We start from the raw sequence: 13,217 nt of genomic DNA, 5'->3' as shown, positions 1-13,217 counted from the left end.
GTACCATCTGTGATGCAAATCCCATAGGAGATCTAGAGTGTGGCAGAACATGAATGAAAATATCCAGCACACCCAGATGCATATTAATGAGTCTGAGATAGAGATCGATCGATATGCAGTGATTTCTCTCCTCATCAGAAGCAGCTCCGTTTCCTCTCTCCCTTTCACTCTGCTACATTTATTGTGCACTTACCACCTACCAGAACCAGATGTTGTTTTAGGAGCTGGGAATACATCCATGAACAGACTAATCCCTGCCCCCATGGAACTGATATTCTACTTGGGACTTAGGCATTAAACCAGTAATTGCATAATTATTTTATTAATTACAATTGTGATAGATGCTTTGTAAAAGTACTACAGGGAGCCATGGAATCATTTACAGTGAATATCAGTTGGGATTGTGTTTGGCTGCAACAGACACCTAACAAGATCCAAGAATATTTCTTTACCATATGAAGGCAGTATAGATGGAGGAACCCAGGGCTGGTATGGCAGCTCTGGTGTCACAGGGGATACAGGCTCCTCATCTTTTGGATTCACCATCCCAACATGTGGCTTCCATCTTCAAGGCTACCTCCTGGCCCAGAATGGCTGCCAGAGCTCCAGCCATCGTGTTCACATTGCAGGCTAGAAGAAAGAACAGCAAAAGGTTGGGCTGGGCGCGGTGGCTCACGCCTGTAATCCTAGCACTTTGGGAGCCTGAGATGGGCAGATCACAAGGTCAGGAGTTCGAGACCAGCCTGGCCAACATGGTGAAACCCCGTCTCTACTAAAAATACAAAAATTAGGCAGACATGGTGGCACATGCCTATAATCCTAGCTATTCAAGAGGCTGAGACAGGAAAATTGCTTGAACCCAGGAGGCAGAGGTTGCAGTGAGCCTAGATTGTGCCACTGCACTCCAGCCTGGGCAACAGAGTGAGACTCCATCTCAAAAAAAAAAAAAAAAAGCAAAAGGGTACCTCTGCCAGCCAAGTCAGCCTCCCTCTGTTTATATCTCACTGGGCAAAAGTAAAATTTTCCTTGTAAACTGATTATAAACCAGCTCATGTTTCCTGAGCATCTGCAATGTGTCTGGCACTTTACAAAACAACTTTGCAAGGCGGTATCATCAATTCTATTTAACTTTGGGAGGCTGAGGTTGGAGGGTTGCTTGAGCCCAGGAGTTTGAGACCATCCTGGGCAACAAAAGCGAGACCTTGCTTGTAAATTATAAAAATAATTTTAAAAATCCATTTAACAGATGAGAAAAGTAAGGCTTCAGAGGTTTAAAGAACTTGCCCAAAAATCACACAGCCAGTCAGTGGTAGAGCTGACTTCCTGGAGCCCATGCTCTTTCCATTGTACTTTTCTGCCTTCCCATCAGCAACTGAAAACAAAGCAAGAAAGCTCCTCAGATTTGTCATAGACTATATTTAAAGAAAGGCCACTTTTTTCTTATTTAAAATGCATTGAACAATGCAACCAATTAAAAGAACTGAGATGGATTTATATAAAAGCAGGGACTCGGTCTGTTTTGTTCACTGCTATATTCCCAATGCCTAGAACCATGTCTGGCAAACATACTGGCATGGGAAGAACATTTCCATAACCCCTGAATGTTCTGTGCCCCTTTCCAATTAATCCCTACCCTCAGAAGCAACCACTATTCTGATGCTTATTACATTAGTTTTGCCTCTTCTTGACTTTCATATAAATGAAATTATACATCTATGCATTTTGACTTCTTTTGCTCAACAATTGCTTTTGAGATTTATCCGTTGTTATGTGTATCAACATTTCATGATTTTTTTATTGCTGTGTAGTATTATATTGTTTGAATATACCATGGTTTTCTTATCCATTCCTCTTGTGGACATTTGGGATATTTACAGTTGGAGAATAGTATGATTAAATATTTTGTGTTGTTGATTTGTTTTTGTTTTTTTGAGATGGGAGTCTCTTTTGCTCAGGCTTGAATGCAGTGACACAATCTCGGCTCACTGCAACCTCTGTCTCTCGGGTTCAAGCCATTCTCCCACCTCAGCCTCCCAAGTCACTGGGATTACAGGCACCCATCACCACACCTGGCTAATTTTTGTATTTTTAGTAGATACAGGGTTTCATTATGTTGCCCAGGCTGGTCTCAAACCCTAACCCCAACTGATCCACCCACCTTGGCCTCCAAATTGCTGGGATTAGAGGCGTGAGCCACCTCACCCGGCCAAGATGTTAAGAGCATTCTTGTACCAGCCTCTTTTTTGGTAGACATTTGCCTACGTTTCTCTTGAGTCTGCATCTAGCAGTGGAATTTCTGGGTCATAGGGTAGATGTACGTTTAGCTTGATAAACTGGCAGTTTCCAAAAATCAGTTGCATCCTTTTACATTCCACTACTAATGTATGCATGTGAGATGGAGCTCTTTTGCCACTTGCATTATTTTCATAGCACAAACCCAAAACAAACCTAATAAGGATTTGTTAGGATATTTAGTGTTAAATCTACTCAAATAAGAATAAGAAAATCTGGAATAAGAAAATCTGAAATGAAATCGCTGGTCTGGAAATTCTCCTAAAAGGCAAGAGGTATGCTACTCGGGATCTGTGGCATTGTCTGAGAGGTTCTACTGAAGTTTTCCAGGGCAGCGAAATGCTTAGCACGCTGGGCGTAGGTTTCAACGGATTGAGCCACAGGGATCAATTTCTCTTTTTCTCGGCCTGTAACTCAAACCTCACATGAGAAGGAGAGGGAGGGAGTGTTAGAAATGTGAAACTGTCAAGTTCATTCATAACAAGCATTGATTACCCACTGTGTGGTCATCACCTCGCTAGACACGATGGTAAAAAGGAAGGATGTGGAAGATTCTGTTCTTGCACTCAAGTTATCGAGTTGCCCACGATCTAGATGATAGATACAAGATGGCAACTCTTCCTCTGTTCACCATGGAAAGGCTGGTGTTTGTTCTTCTGGATTCTGCCTTTTGCCCCTTCTGTGTGCTATTCTACATGGGCTCCCCGGGTCATTTCATCTGAGCCCGTGGTTTCAACTAACTACCGCGCCTCCCTCCCAAATCACTACTCATTGAGCTCACTCCTAGGCTCCAGATGCATGTTTTCCAACTACTTCCACCCTCAGCTCCTCTCTACTGCTCATAATTTACATACAATTCCTCAGTAAACTGTGTTAACATTGCCTCTGAGATATAGCCAGAAATCCTACCATTTCTCATTGCTTCCCCCATCACGACCCTGTCCAAGCCACAGTCATCTCTGGTCTGCACTATGGTGATACTTCTTCCAAACCAATATCACTACCATAGTGCTGTTGCCTGCCCTTGATTCATTCCCCTTTCTTTTGGTAATAGAGACTTGAATCTCCTTTGTTGAATGTAACCATCAGCATCCCAGCAGATGATTAATCTAAAGGGGGTTTAGTAAAGGTTACATACAGATGTGTGGGCAGGGTTGAGGGAAAAAGCAGGGCTGATGGTGTGATACACTGTGGCAGGCAACAGAGGGGAGCCATTATCACCTCCAGGGTGGATAATTCTGGAGGTGGAGAAAGGAGAATTTACTAGAACTAGGAGAGAGTAGCTGTGTGAAGAAGGCCAGTTGACAGAAGTTTCAGTAAATGCATGTAGCCAACCTGCAGCAACCCAGAAGGGCAGGGGCCAGAGGAATAATACCCTTACCTTCCTCCTCCTCCAACCCTCGGGTCTCATTTCCAGTGTCTTCTATTTGGTGAATTCAACTGTAAGGCAGAGGACAAGGGATCTGTGGAAGCAGTCCATGCAGGTTGGCCTCTTGAGGTTCAAATCAGGAAGGAAGAGGGTGGAAAGTAGGTCTGGAAGGGCCAACAGAAATGATCTAGCACAGGAAGCCACCTCTCCCCAAATCTCAGTCCACGCGATTTGAGAGGAGCTGTCAGAATGTTCCATGCCCCTTCTCAGGAGAGTGGTTTAGTGATGCACGGGTAACACAAGTTAGACCAATGAGATGTAGTCCTGGGACTTCTGTTGACAGCATCAGGGAAAAGAAACTCCCTTTCTGCTGGAAAGGGTGTGATCTGAAGTTGTAAGCAGCCATTCTGCCATCTCATGGGGAAATGGAAGCCTAAGAACGCAAAGTCAACAGGAAATAGAGCCAAGAAATGGAGGCTGGGTGCGGTGGCTCACGACTGTAATCCCAGCACTTTGGGAGGCCGAGGTGGGCAGATCACGAGGTCAGGAGATTGAGACCATCCTGGCTAACACAATGAAACCCCGTCTCTACTAAAAATACAAAAAATTAGCCGGGCATGGTGGCGGGTGCCTGTAGTCCCAGCTACTCGGGAGGCTGAAGCAGGAGAATAGCATGAACCTGGGAGGCGGAGCTTGCAGTGAGCTGAGATGGCGCCACTGTACTCCAGCCTGGGCGAAGAGCGAGACTCCGTCTCAAAAAAAAAAAAAAAAAAAAAAAAAGAGAGAGAAAAAACTTAATCCTAATGTCATAGTTTAACCCCCTGAATCCAGCCATGCCTGAAGCCCGAAACTTTTCTGTGAGTCAATGCATTCCATTTGCTGCTTAATCCAGTCTGATTGATGTATTCCATGAAAAAAAGAGAATCTTGAATAATACTTGAAAATGCGAACCCCGTTCCCTGACCCATCATGTAGGATTGCTCACTTCTTCCTCTGCTTTGTCAGCACTTTGCAAATGTCTCAAATAGTGCACACATACAACTGTATCACAATCACTGTCTCCCCCATCTGTGAGCTCCTCAGGTGGCAGATCTCTATGGACCTTACCCTTGCAAGCCCAACACCCAGACAGGGCCTAATACCTCAGGGAAACTAAGTTAAGCTAACCTGGTTGTTTGACTTAGGATCCCTCAGGGCCATTTTTTTGTGTGAACATGCATCAGACATCTCCAGGCAGGGCTATGGAATGCAGCTGTTTCCAATCTCATTTGATGTGAAAACTCAATTTTTTGGCCAGGTGCAATGGCTCACGCCTATAATCCCAGCACTCTGGGAAGCCAAGGCAGGAGGATTGCTTGAGTTCAGGAGTTTGAGACCAGCCTGGGCAACATTGTGAAACCTTGTCTCTACAAAAAGTAGAAAAATTAGCCAGGCATGGTGGCATGTGCCTGTGGTCCCAGCTACTCAGGAGGCTGAGATGGGAGGATCGCTTGAGCCTGGATGGTTGAGGCTATGATTGTGCCACTGAACTCCAACCTAGGCAACAGAGCAGACCCATCTCAAAACAAACAAAAAAACACCAAAAAAAAAAAAAACCCCTCAATTTTTGCTAAAGTTGCTGTGTTAGAGGAATTTAGAGAAAAAATAATTACTACAGTCCTTAGAGTGACCTTGACAAAAGAAGCAGCTTGCCATCAATATTAGTTAAACGAATGAAAGTGAAGAACTTAGTTTAAGACAAGATGGGGAGCAGGAGCAGCACGGTTGGAGGCAGCAGGAACCACAGAAGCAACAAGCAGGAAGCAGGAGGGGCGATCTGCTGGGCATACCTCGGTGACTATGCTGGGCTCAACTGCTGGAGAGCCCTTGGGGTCATAATCCAACCCTGATTTCTTAGTTTACATCTAACAGGGATTAGATGTGCTGTACACGTTTTAGTCCATCTTCCTGCCCCATGATGCAGGCACTGAGTGCCTTTGATGTTAAGATTCACTGTGCCTCACTTTGCCTCTGAAAGGCCTCTAGTGGGTAATCAGAGCTGATTTTCTTCTAACTGCACATTTCTTTTTTTTTTTTTTTTTGAGACGGAGTCTTGCTATGCTGTCCAGGGTGGTCTCAGACTCCTGGCCTCAACCGATCCTCCCACCTCTGCCTCCTGAGTTAGCTGGGACTACGAGTGCGCACCACTGCGTGACTGCGCGTCCTTGTAGGTGGGAGATGAGCCCAGTTATTTTCCCTGCTGTGTGACCCTGCTTCTTTCTCTGCCGGCTAAGGGAAGAGACACCAGCTGCCTTCCAAGTTGGGCTCAGGAGCTTTGTCATCATAGTTGTTATTGGTGGTAATAATACCTGCCAATGTAAGCCTCGGTCCTATCACTGAAACTCGCTCAACAGCTTAGACCCCGGCTCTTCCCTTTGCGTAATAGTTATAATCATGTCCCATGGTCTCCTAGGGCGTCGGAGACAAGGAAGCAAGACTGCGTGGAAGGGTTTTTACACAAAAAAGAAAGCATTAAACATGTGGCTTGTATGACAACGGTAGATAGGGCATAGGGTGAAGAGGAGTAAGAGGAGGAGGGAGAGCGGGAGGAGGGAGAAGAGCACGAGTGGGGAGGAGAGGAGGGGAGGGGATGGGAGGGGAGGGGAAGGGAAGGAGTGCGTAAGGGGAAGATGGTTGTACCCGCCAGGGCGGGACCCAGCCTGTGCCGCCCCACACCTTGTGCTAGCTCCAGCTCAGCTACCTGCGGCCGCCTCTCCTCGGGCAATGAGGCGCCGGGAAGCCCACAGCATTTGATAATATCCGGGCCGCCGGTTGCCGGGAGGTGAACCGAGGTAAACTCGCCGCGCGCGGGGCGCAGTGTACATAGTAACCAGCCCTGAGTAAACGTTCGTCATATTCCTATGAGCTGCTCCGGGGACTGTCCTACGGGGCTAGCAGGAAAAGGAGATCGGCTGTCTCCGCTCCCGGTGGAAAACGAGAAGGTCGCCAGAGGTCCTGTTTTCGGGGTGATCTAAAGCCCCCGCCCCAGCGCTACAGCCCAAGCCCCCCACAGGCTGGGGACCAGGAACCCGGAGGAGCGGGAGGAGGGCGCGCGCGGCGAGACACCCCCACCCCGGCCCCCGCGCGCCCCCGCCCCGGTCCCCGCCCAGGTCCCCGCCTTGTCCTGGGCTCTGGCGCCTGCGCCGCCGCGCGCGCGCCCTGCCAGAACAGGAGGGGACGAGGCGGGCGCGCGCAGGGGCCCGGGAGCGCGCGCGGCGCCGGCAGCCTAGCTCAGCCGGGACACCGCCCTAGTCCCAGCCCAGGGGGCCGCTCTCGCCGGCGTCGAGGGCGTGGCGGCGAGGTTGCTGCTGCAGGCTGCTCCCGGCTCTGCCTTCGGCCCCGCCCGCCGCCCACCAGGCTCCCAGAGGCCCCGCAGCTCGCGCCGTCCGGCTCCCCGCAGCCCCGTCGGGCAGCCCGGGCCCGTCCGCTGCCCTCCCGGCTCCCGTCCTGCGGCGGCGGGGCGTGCAGGTGAGGCCCCACGGCGCCCGGCCTCTCCAGCAGGTTTGCACCCAGCGCGGGGCGGGGCGGGGCGGGTGGGGGGGGGCGGTGCATGAAAAGTTAAAAAAAAAAAAAAAGAAGAAGCCGCCCCGAGAAGTCCGGGAGGGGTGGGCACTCCGAGCCGCGGGACCGGGAGATGCTGCCGCGCGCGACCTCGCCTCCCGCCGCACCCTTCTCGCGCGCGGGGTCTAGTCTGGCAGCCTCGAGGGTGGTGTCCCGGAAAACAAAAATGTTTTGTCTTCTCCACCAACGATTTTCTCCCACCAAGTGTTTGACCTTTTGAAAAGCCGACAGGCCCAGCCTGCCTGTGAAGGCAGGAGCGGTGTAGGGGCGCCTGGAAGGTGGAAGCCCCCTGTCTTTCTCCCTTGCCCCGCTTCCCCCACGGTGCGTGGATCACCATCGCATTAGTGACTCCCTAACTTCTTGAAACTTGTCTGTCTGCTTCTGTCCGCCGCCTGGACAGGTAGGGCAGGAGTGATCTGTTCCAGGTTGATTCGTCTAGCTTCCGTGCAAAATCTGATCATCTCCTTTAGAGATTAGGATTCTAGTGTAGGAAGCAATCCAGATCCGTGTTTCAGATACAAACAAGGATTATTTAAAGTGATGTTTTCCTGTAGTGCTGAAAGCCAAAAATATTCGCTTCCACTTGTTGGAAGCCACCAAGTACACCACATTTATTTGAACTTTTCATAGAAGTCTCTGATGTACTATTTGGCAAAAGAAGCAATTGATTTATCTGTAGCTGTGATTACATGCGATGTAAAGTAATTTGTTTTAAGACTATTTCATTGGCTTTGGTTCAATATCTTAAACTCTATAAACACGTAATTCAGGAGCCAGATATGCATCACACAAATGTGTTCTTTTTGGTGGGGATTTAAATTGATTTAGAAATGGGCTTTCCATGCAGGAAGACTGAAAAGCTTGAAAACTGAGTCTCTTCTTTAGCCAGGTCATCACCTTTACATTGTACTGCATTGGCAAGCCTTGCGTTTTCTTTTCTTTTCTCTTCTCTTTTCTTTTCTTCTTTTTGAGACAAGGCCTCGCTCTGTCATCCAGCTGGAGTGCAGTGGTGCAAACACAGCTTACTGCAGCCTCAACTTCCCAGGATCAAGCGATCCTCCCACCTCTCAGCGTCCTGAGTAGCTGGGACTACAGGTGCCGGCTAATTTTTTGTAGAGATTGGGTGTCACTATGTTGCCCAGGCTGTTCTTGAACTCCTGGGCTCAAGCCATCCGCCCACCTCTGCCTCCCAAAGTGCTGAGATTACAGGCATGAGCCACCGCACCCAGCCCAAACCTTTTCTCTCTTAGCCTGAAAACAGATTTCAGTGCTTTTCTAGGAAACAAGATTTTTCCTGCTGTTGAAATATAACGTTTGTAAAGGTTTCAAACATGTGAACATTAGGTAACAGACAAGAGCAGATTTTGTATGGTGTTAGAGTTGTTGGTTGAAGGACTTAAAGCGTGAAAAATAGTGTGACGCGGAAATCCATTAGCCTGAAGCCTGTGAAATAATGGAAGCTCTAAAGTTCAACACCGTTTGTTAGTTAGAAAAAAAACACAGAAGGTGGAGGTCGGACAGCAATCTCCACTTTTTCCCTAGAATGTAGAGGTTCTATCCAGGGGAAAGAAATTATACACAGCACAACAAATAGCATCAGTCTTATATATCTCAACTTCAGTTATTCTTTAAAACCTGTTGTTTTCATATGTTTTGTAGGCTGGTTTTTGTTGTTTATTTCTATCTGTCTCTTGCTGACAAATTCCTGGTGGAGTGGAACTTCAATTATAACAGGACCAATTCTAGGTTATCTGTGAAAAGAAGACATGGGTCATTGAAACATACAAAATACAAAAATCAAATTTTCACCCGTTTTACTTTACTGTCGCACGAAATTTTTCTTACACACAGCTACTAAAAAATAGTACAGTTCTACCTGTAAGTGGTAAATGAGTAGAGAATAGAAGGTAGGGCTTCGTGATAGCCATTCAGAACTTCGCATTGACGATCCTAAGTGGCTTTTTGTTGTTGCTTTGGTTTTTTTTTTCTCTTTTTTTCTTTTCTTTTCTTTTTTTTTTTTTTTTAAGATAAGTTCTCCTTCTGTTGCCCAGGCTGGAGTGCAGTGGTGCAAACACAGCTCACTGCAGCTTTGGCTTCCCAGGCTCAAGTATTCCTCCCACCACAGCCTCCTGAGTAGCTGCGACTACAGGCGTGCACCATGTGTTTTTTTGTAGAGACGGGGTTTTTCCATGTTGCTCGGGCTGGTCTCGAACTCTGGAGCTCTGGCAGCCCGCCTGCCTCCGCCTCCCAAAGTGCTGGGATTACAGGCATGAGCCACCACACCAGTCCAAGTGTTTTGTTTTGTTTTTTTAACTTAGTTGAAAATTTTAATTTAGAAATTTAAAAAAGGAACTTAGTAGCCCAAAGCACCTGTGTTTATTTTATATATTTTATACATTTTATGTATTTTATCTTGTTCATTTTATAAATACGGAAAAACCAAGGGATTTTTCCCAAGGTTATACAGCAGGACACTTGTAGAGCTGATAATGGAGCACTTGTTTGCTTCCAGTATTGTTTGGTAGCATTTTTAACATACAAAAAAAGTAAAAAGTACATCTAGCTAAGATAGTGAAATGTTCACCAAGTTGGGAAGCCTATTAATTTGAAAAATTATTATTATTTTAATCCTGGAGGAGAAAGAATTTGCGTTTTCCTGATCAGAACAGAAAATGCAAGATCCATGCCATGTGCTTGACATTTTGCCTTGGTAGATGACTTTTGTCACAGGCCTGCTGTGGCAGAGCAGATGGTCATGCTACTTGGAGTTTTTCCACTCATTTGATATTTCCATGAAGAAACAATTTGCCAGAAGCCAGCCGTAGTTACAGTTGTGCTGGAGATGACGGGAAACCTGGATTAGCACAGACTTTTGCTTACAGGAGCTGGAGGATATCGGTTCAGCCCTTTCTGCTGGGCCAGTCAAGAGTTCCCTGGATTGGTAAACTGAGGAACAGTTTAGTCTTGTGATAGTTGGAGTGGAGCTATAATTATACCACTGCACTCTAGCCCGCGTGACAGAGACCCTGTCTCTAAAAAAGGAAAAAGAAAGAAATATAGATATCTTGGGACAAATGACAAATAATTTGACAATAATCTAAAAAAAAATTGAAGGAAAATAGCTAAGACATTATTAGGATAACTGATAAAATTTGAATCCAGATTATGCATTTGACAAATTATGTATTAGATAATAGTATTATATCAATGTTAAATTTCCTGTTTTTGATAATTATCCTATGGGTTATATAAGAAAATGATCTTGTTCTTATACACTGAAGTATTTGGAAGTAAAAGGGGTATGCTCCATCTTTCAGTGGCTCAGGAAAATGCATGTCTATAAAAATAGAGAAAGATAAAGCAGATGGTCAAAACAGAAGGAATTGGTGACTCTGGGTAAAGGATACAGCATACCCGAGTTCCTTGTGCTATTCTTATAACTTCTGTTTGAAGTTATATCAAAAAAAAAAAAAAGGTACTCAAAATTGAAGGTAGAAAACAGGAAATGAAGGTGTGATATTCTAAGAATTTTTTTTTTTAAGTCAGGTGAAGGATTATTTCCTGTGTTCTGTTTTTTAAAATCTTTTTACGGGTTAGACGAGGGAACTTGAAACAAACAAAAAAATCTTATCAAGAATAGGTTGACTTTCTCAAATTTCAAAATCTAGTCAGCCAGAGCTCCCCAACTTACCAGCCTCCAAAAACCCGGGCACAGTATTTTCTTTACCTCTTTTTAATGGGTTGGGAATAGGATAGAAACATTAGTGCCTCTAAGAGATAAGATACAAAGACAACCCACCTTTAGAGATACTGAAAGTTAAATTGCACTTGGTTTTATCATTTCCCTGCCTAAAAACCCACAGTGGCATGCTGATATTGACATGGTTTTTATGTCAAAACTCTGTAACCCTACTTTCTTGGCAACCTGGCCCATACCTGCCTTTCCGACTGTCTCATGCCACCCCCACCAAACACCTTGCACCCTAGCCATGCCAGATCACGTGACCTTTGTGCATGCTGGTCCTACTGTCTTTCTGCCTTTGTTCATGTCCTGCTGGCTTTGTGTGGAATGCTCCCCATTCTTTTCCTCCTGAAATTCTGTTCATCCTTGAAGTCTCACCATTGCCTCCTTTGGGAAGCTATCTCTAATCCCATGCAGAATTCAATTTACCTTTGTCTGTGCTGACATATCAGTGGGGTAACTAAAATACTACCTGCTTTTATTCAGCCTCCCTTATTAAGCATACACTGTGAGCGGGAAACTATGCCAGGGCCTGGGGCTTCGCAGATACAGTCTTGTAGCTAGGAGTGATTTGTAAACAAATAATCACAATGTAAGTGTATAACAGAAAAATGAACCAAGCACTGTAAGAGCTAAGTCCACCTGACAACTTTGTCTTGAAGAAAAGATTAATGAAAGCCACAGTGAGATACAGTATCACTCCCTGCCCCGCTTCCGCAGGGCCCCTTTCCAGATTGGAGATTTCTGGCACAATAAATGAGTAAGTTAAAAACAGTTGTTGTACCTGTGGGCCACCCAGATAGATATATTCAATAGAAAGTGAAAAATACGGCTAGGCGTGGTGGCGGCTCACGCCTGCAATTTGGGAGGCCGAGACGGGGGGATCACCTGACGTCAGGAGTTTGAGACCAGCTGACCAACACGATGAAACCCCATCTCTGCTAAAAATACAAAAAGTTAGCTAGATGTGTGGTGGCATGTGCCTGTAGTCCCAGCTACTCGGGAGGCTGAGGCAGGAGAATCGCTTGAACCCTGGAGGCAGAGGTTGCCAGTGAGCCGAGATTGCGCCAGTGAGCCGAGATCGCGCCACTGCGCCGAGACTGCGCCACTGCACCCCAGCCTGGACAAGAGTGAAACTCCGTCTCAAAAAAAAAAAGAAAGAAAGAAAGTGAAAAATACAAGACTAGAACTCAGGATTGAGAGTGAGTCTTGGTATATAAATTTGAATGTAGCCATATAGATCACTGATTTTCAGGATGTGTAGGCAGGAAAGACCAACAGGTAGATCACAGGCTCTTGGGGACATGGTACTTTTCCAAACTCCCCATCCTCTTTATTGCTCAAGGTTCTGCTCTGGCTTCCCTCCCAACTTTGGTGACATTCATCCTGTCTTAAGGTCGTTGCATGAAATGAGAGCCAGTATTGACACAGGTGTGTGTGAACCACAGGGAGGCAGGAACTTAGTTGAGAACCTCTGGTGATTAGGCAGCTAAATACTCCAGTGTAGATAAAATCACGCAGGACAGAAAGATGAGGGAAAAAGGATGAGGATGTGGAGAAAGAGGCAGTAAAAAAGATAGAGCTGGTGAGGAAGAAGGGCCAGGAAGAGGCAAGACCCAGAAGGCAGGGACACAGGGAGGTCTAAGAATGAATGGAGTAGGCAGCCAGGTCATGTGCTACAGAGATAGGCTGAGACCTGACAATGGGTTTCAACTACAGGCTTGTTCGGGGATATCGCGGGTTTCGTTACAGATCATTGTAATAAAGCCGGTCACACGAATTTTGGTTTCCCAGTGCATATAAAAGTCTTGTTTACACTATACTATAGTCTATTAAGTGTGCAATAGCATATGTCTTAAAAAAATTTATAGACCTTCATTTAAAAAATACTTTGTTGCTAAAAAATACTAACAATCGTTTGGTGTGGTGGCTCACACCTATAGTCCCAGTACTTTAGCAGGCTGAGGCGAGTGGATCACTTGAGCCCATGAGTTTGAGACCAGCCTGGGCAACATGGCAAAACCCCATCTCTACAAAGAATACAAAAATTAACCGGGCATGGTGGTGTGTGCTTGTAGTTCCAGCTACTTGGGAGGCTGAGGTGGAGGGATCACCTGAGCCTGGGAAGGTCAAGGCTACAGTGAACCATGACCACGCCACTGCACTAGAGCCTGGGCAACAGAGTGAGACCCCACCCCATCTCAAAAAATAATG

The 13,217-nt window shown here is 46.2% G+C and overlaps 1 protein-coding gene and 1 long non-coding RNA gene across 4 annotated transcripts in view; one reads left to right on the top strand and one right to left on the bottom strand.

Moving 5' to 3' along the window:
• Positions 1 to 287: 287 nt before the first annotated feature.
• LOC130540688 (uncharacterized) lies at positions 288 to 6,505 on the bottom strand. The gene is made up of 3 exons (XR_008954680.2): positions 6,377 to 6,505; positions 3,674 to 3,732; positions 288 to 630 (listed from the first exon to the last, which is right to left on the bottom strand). It is a non-coding gene; the product is annotated as an uncharacterized LOC130540688 (long non-coding RNA).
• Positions 6,279 to 13,217, top strand: part of RCAN3 (RCAN family member 3) — a 34,727-nt gene continuing 27,788 nt past the window's right edge. The window contains exon 1 of one of the 3 annotated variants that reach the window (XM_003810776.4): positions 6,279 to 6,492. The gene's annotated coding sequence lies outside the window, so the exon portion shown is untranslated. Of the gene's footprint in view, positions 6,493 to 6,861; positions 7,202 to 13,217 lie in introns of those variants that run through there. The other 2 variants (XM_034958173.3, XM_003810775.4) reach the window with 2 other exon arrangements.

The sequence above is a fragment of the Pan paniscus genome, chromosome 1 (assembly GCF_029289425.2).
Source record: "Pan paniscus chromosome 1, NHGRI_mPanPan1-v2.0_pri, whole genome shotgun sequence".
In the NCBI taxonomy this organism is placed as follows: Eukaryota; Metazoa; Chordata; class Mammalia; order Primates; family Hominidae; genus Pan; species Pan paniscus.
Note: the sequence above shows the minus strand (reverse complement) of the source record. Positions and strands in the feature narration are given on the sequence as shown.